Here is a 6,636-nt window from a genome sequence, read left to right on the forward strand (position 1 = left end):
ATGTATTTAATTATAATTTTTAGTCCAAGTGGAATACAAATTCTAACATTGGTAAAACATGAATGAAAAATAAAACACTAATATATGTTGATTAGGTAAGTATTTAACCCACTGAGTTAAAAACGTGGGACACAATCATGAAGTGGAACGACATTTATTGGATATTTCAAACTTTTTAACAAATCAAAAACTGAAAAATTGGGCATGCAAAATTATTCAGCCCCCTTAAGTTAATACTTTGTAGCGCCGCCTTTTGCTGCGATTACAGCTCTAAGTCGCTTGGGGTATGTCTCTATCAGTTTTGCACATCGAGAGACTGAAATTTTTTCCCATTCCTCCTTGCAAAACAGCTCGAGCTCAGTGAGGTTGGATGGAGAGCATTTGTGAACAGCAGTTTTCAGTTCTTTCCACAGATTCTCGATTGGATTCAGGTCTGGACTTTGACTTGGCCATTCTAACACCTGGATTTATTTTTGAACCATTCCATTGTAGATTTTGCTTTATGTTTTGGATCATTGTCTTGTTGGAAGACAAATCTCCGTCCCAGTCTCAGGTCTTTTGCAGACTCCATCAGGTTCTCTTCGAGAATGGTCCTGTATTTGACTCCATCCATCTTCCCATCAATTTTAACCATCTTCCCTGTCCCTGCTGAAGAAAAGCAGGCCCAAACCATGATGCTGCCACCACCATGTTTGACAGTGGGGATGGTGTGTTCAGGGTGATGAGCTGTGTTGCTTTTACGCCAAACATAACGTTTTGCATTGTTGCCAAAAAGTTAAATTTTGGTTTCATCTGACCAGAGCACCTTCTTCCACATGTTTGGTGTGTCTCCCAGGTGGCTTGTGGCAAACTTTAAACAACACTTTTTATGGATATCTTTAAGAAATGGCTTTCTTCTTGCCACTCTTCCATAAAGGCCAGATTTGTGCTATAAACGACTGATTGGACAGAGTCCTATGGACAGAGTCTCCCACCTCAGCTGTAGATCTCTGCAGTTCATCCAGAGTGATCATGGGCCTCTTGGCTGCATCTCTGATCAGTCTTCTCCTTGTATGAGCTGAAAGTTTAGAGGGACGGCCAGGTCTTGGTAGATTTGCAGTGGTCTGATACTCCTTCCATTTCAATATTATCGCTTGCACAGTGCTCCTTGGGATGTTTAAAGCTTGGGAAATCTTTTTGTATCCAAATCCGGCTTTAAACTTCTTCACAACAGTATCTCGGACCTGCCTGGTGTGTTCCTTGTTCTTCATGATGCTCTCTGCGCTTTTAACGGACCTCTGAGACTATCACAGTGCAGGTGCATTTATACGGAGACTTGATTACACACAGGTGGATTGTATTTATCATCATTAGTCATTTAGGTCAACATTGGATCATTCAGAGATCCTCACTGAACTTCTGGAGAGAGTTTGCTGCACTGAAAGTAAAGGGGCTGAATAATTTTGCACGCCCAATTTTTCAGTTTTTGTTTGTTAAAAAGTTTGAAATATCCAATAAATGTCGTTCCACTTCATGATTGTGTCCCACTTGTTGTTGATTCTTCACAAAAAATACAGTTTTATATCTTTTGTTTGAAGCCTGAAATGCAGCAAAAGGTCACAAAGTTCAAGGGGGCCGAATACTTTCGCAAGGCACTGTATATATAGATTAAAAGCAGAAGAAGCCTTTATTAGACAGAAAAAAATGATTGAGGAGGGAGAACAGATTTCATCCTATTTCTTTAGACTTGATAAATTTCACTCTAAAAATAACACTATCCATAAGTTAAATGTTAAACGTTTTTGTTAAAATCACCTTTTTCAGCAATTACATCTGGGAAAGTCTCTAAGAGCTTTGCACACCTGAATTGTACAATGTATACACATTATTATTTCAAAATTATTCTAGATCTGTTAAATTGGTTGTTGATCCCCAGCTAACAATGACCTGTCGATCCGCCAGTATTTTTTGGGTGGCACGCCGTCAGTGGCTTGCCGCGGTCGGGCCTCCGGTGGCAGATCATTGGCATGCCGAAAGTCGGCAATCGCTCATCAGTCCACTAGCGTTTCTTGAGCGGTAAGCCGTTATGCTAGGTGGTCTTCAGTGGAAGAACCTTCAGTGGAGGAACTTCGGGCATGTCGATATGTGGACCCGTGCGTGCGACCTGCTGTAACACCTTCTCATAAATTGAATAAGTACTGCTACTATTGCTGAAAACAATATACAGTATGAAGAGTGGTACTCCGTGGTGTGTTGTGCTGTATTTGCCCCAAACATTCAGGACATAAAGTTAATTTCTTTGTCATATTTTTTGCCGTTTTACATTAGTGCCTTATCGCAAACAGGATGCAAGTTTTGGAATATTTTTTAGGCTTCCTTCTTTTCACTCTGTCAATTAGGTTAGTATTTTCCTATTACAGCCATTAAACTCTAACTGTTAGGGCATTATCACATCTGAAATTCGGTACCCTGGTTTGGTTACCTGGAGCTTTTGTTATAATTCCACAGAATATGTTTTGATTCCACAAAACCTAAAAATAACAGTTTACATGACATCAGCGAGCTAGCTTGTTTACCACAGGCAAAAAAGTCCACGCGACTCACACTGCCACGTCAGAATACATGGTACTCTGGTCCCGGATCTTGAACCCACTACTCACGCAGGTCTAGGATTCGTTTGCGCAGATCAAGGTAGCAAACACCCTAAAGCATTAGCCTTATGGTGAAATTCCTGAGCAGTTTCCTTCCTCTCTGGCAACTAGGAAGGATGCCTGTATCTTTATAGTGACTGGATGTATTGCTACACCATCCCGTGTAATCAATAACTTTGCCATGCTTAAAGGGATATTTAATGTCTGATTTTTTTTTATATATCTACCAATAGACGTCCTTATTTGCAAGGCATTGGAAAACCTCCCTGGTCTTTGTGGTTGAATCTGTTTGAAATTCACTGCTCGACTGAGGGACCTTACAAATAATTGTATGGTGTGGGGTACAGATGAGGTACTCAAAAATCATTTTAAAAACACACCATACAATTTACGTGACGTGTTAAGAACATGTGTACCCCTGAACTTATTTAGACTTGACATAAAAGGGGTTGAATACTTATTGACTCAAGACATTTCAGCTTTTCATTAATTTGTCAAAATTTTGAAAAACACAATTCCACTATGACATTTGAGTATAGGCCAGTGACATCAAAAATCTACATGTTTAATTTAGGCTGTAACAACAAAATGTGGAAAAGGTCAAGGGGTGTGAAGTACTGAATGCAGCACATGAGATGTCCCACATCTTTGTCCTGCAGTGACACTTTTAATGCAAGTCATGTAATTACAATACAAAAACTATTTTCCCCCAACATATACAGTTAGTATTCTTTACTCTATACAGTATTATTGTACTCTTTACAGTAGGAAAGTATAATAGGCTACTCGGTCCTGATCATTTCCTGAACATGAATGAAAGAATATGCATCTTTATTTGAAATAAATATAGCATATTTAAAATGTCTAAAGTGTAAAGGCTTGTTTAAGGAATATTTGACAATGGAATGATACCTCCGGCAGATCATTGCAATTGGCAGTTTGGATATGATACTTAGTCGGTGTTGCTTGAAGCTGAGAATTTCATGGTTTGGCACATCACAATATAACATTACAGTACATGACGAACAAGGTGAAGAATAGTGGTTAATAGACAAACAACAATAACAAGGTAACACTTCACCCACAATTCCTCCCCTATGTAATTACAAAACTGCTCAAATCAATTAGAACGCAGTTACTGACGTATAACATGTTAGCACAATGTTGTTACTATTAATACATTTCAGCATTATTACACAGGTATAAGAGCAACTGAATGTTAAGCGTTAACAATATTAATGACTAAAAAAGGACAGAAAAACACTGAACATTTGAACAATGGAGTTACATTTCAGGGAACTTGGCATAAAGGAAATCCGGCTGCAGTATTGAAATGCATTTGAAAAACGAGTGCTGTTTTCTTGAAATGGCTGGAAAATACAGTACTATTGCAGTGCCTTTCTCAATCGTGTACCAGCACTATGACAAGTAAGCCAGAGGGGTATACAACAAAGGATCAATGAGTTACCCTGCCTAAATATTCTGAAATAACTTTGTATCTTTTGGTTGAAGGATCAGCTTGAAATGGCATGGTCTAATTGACTCAACAACCAAAAAACACATATTTCTTAATGAATCAGAACATCAATAGTTATTTCTGGTTGTTTATCAAAGTTAGCTGGCTAAGTCATTGAGCCCACTTTGTAGTATACCCCTCGGGTCAGGTCCACTCCGGTGGAGTGTTGAGAATAGGAGGAAAATAATGGTTGGCTGTGTAGATGCATTGCCATTCTGCAGTAGACAGACAAGACCACAAAAGAACAGTAACAACTCAGGGGTATACTACAAATCAGGATCAATGCATTAGCCAGCCAACTTTGATAAACAGAGAAATAACAGATCATTTTCTGGTTCTTTAAGAAAGCTACACTTAGATACAGTGGGGAGAACAAGTATTTGATAACCTGCAAAATCAGCAGTGTTTCCTACTTACAAAGCATGTAGAGGTCTGTCATTTTTATTATAGGTACACTTCAACTGTGAGAGACGGAATCTAAAACAAAAATCCAGAAAATCACATTGTATGATTTTTTAAGTATTTCATTTGCATTTTATTGCATGACATAAGTATTTGATACATCAGAAAAGCAGAACTTAATATTTGGTACAGAAACCTTTGTTTGAAATTACAGAGATCATACGTTTCCTGTAGTTCTTGACCAGGTTTACACACACTGCAGCAGGGATTTTGGCCCACTCCTCCATACAGACCTTCTCCAGATCCTTCAGGTTTTCGGGGCTGTCGCTGGGCAATACGGACTTTCAGCTCCCTCCAAAGATTTTCTATTGGGTTCAAGTCTGGAGACTGGCTAGGCCACTCCAGGACCTTGAGATGCTTCTTACGGAGCCACTCCTTAGTTGCCCTGGCTATGTGTTTCGGGTCGTTGTCATGCTGGAAAACCCAGCCACGACCCATCTTCAATGCTCTTACTGAGGTATATGGCCCCATCCATCCTCCCCTCAATACGGTGCAGTCGTCCTGTCCCCTTTGCAGAAAAGCATCCCCAAGGAATGATATTTCCACCTCCATGCTTCACGGTTGGGATGGTGTTCTTGGGGTTGTACTCATCCTTCTTCTTCCTCCAAACACGGCGAGTGGAGTTTAGACCAAAAAGCTCTATTTTTGTCTTATCAGACCACATGACCTTCTCCCATTCCTCCTCTGGCAAACTTCAGACGGGCCTGGACATGCGCTGGCTTGAGCAGGGGGACCTTGTGTGTGCTGCAGGATTTTAATCCATGACGGCGTAGTGTGTTACTAATGGTTTTCTTTGAGACTGTGGTACCAGCTCTCTTCAGGTCATTGACCAGGTCCTGCCGTGTAGTTCTGGGCTGATCCCTCACCTTCCTCATGATCATTGATGCCCCACGAGGTGAGATCTTGCATGGAGCCCCAGACCGAGGGTGATTGACCGTCATCTTGAACTTCAACAGTTGATGCCTTCTCACCAATCTGCTTGCCTATTGTCCTGTAGCCCATCCCAGACTTGTGCAGGTCTACAATTTTATCCCTGATGTCCTTACACAGCTATCTGGTCTTGGCCATTGTGGAGAGGTTGGAGTCTGTTTGATTGAGTGTGTGGACAGGTGTCTTTTATACAGGTAATGAGTTCAAACAGGTGCAGATAATACAGGTAATGAGTGGAGAACAGGAGGGCTTCTTAAAGAAAAACTAACAGGTCTGTGAGAGCCGGAATTCTTACTGGTTGGTAGGTGATCAAATACTTATGTCATGCAATAAAATGCAAATTATTTATTTAAAAATCATACAATGTGATTTTCTGGATTTTTGTTTTAGATTCCGTCTCTCACATTTGAAGAGTACCTATGATACAAGTTACAGACCTCTACATGCTTTGTAAGTAAAAAAAACCTGCAAAATCAGCAGTGTATCAAATACTTGTTCTCCCCACTGTATTGTGTTTTTGTTTGTGGAGTCAATTAGACCATGCACATTTCAATCTTATTTCTTTAAAATATATTTTTAAATTCTGAATATATATAACCAAGTTAACTGTCGAACTCCTTTATTCTGCTTTGTAGTATTCCCCTCTCGCAGATCAAGAAATAGATTATAATTATTCTGAGATTCTGCTCTGACGTACCACAGACAAATGCTCATTTAAAAAGGACTTTATAAAATAACATGTATTTTATTAATACTGTAAAAAAATAAAACACTAAATACTCCACTTCCAGACCGTGATCCCGTTTCAAATCAGGTCTGGGAATGCATCCTGTATATCAACCTTACACCAAGTGTACAAAGAATTAGGTCCATGACATCGTTTTCAACTGGATTCACCCGGTCAGTCTATGATCCCTTATCGATGTCACCTGTTAAATCTACTTCAATCAGTGTAGACAAAGGGGAGGAGACAGGTTAAAGAAGGATTTTTAAGCCTTGAGACAATAGAGACATGGATTGTGTGTGTATGCCATTCAGAGAAGATTTAAGTGCCTTTGAACGGGGAATGGTACTATAGTAGGTGCCAGGCGCACCGGT

This window comes from Oncorhynchus tshawytscha, linkage group LG30, assembly GCF_018296145.1.
Source record: "Oncorhynchus tshawytscha isolate Ot180627B linkage group LG30, Otsh_v2.0, whole genome shotgun sequence".
Taxonomy (NCBI): Eukaryota; Metazoa; Chordata; class Actinopteri; order Salmoniformes; family Salmonidae; genus Oncorhynchus; species Oncorhynchus tshawytscha.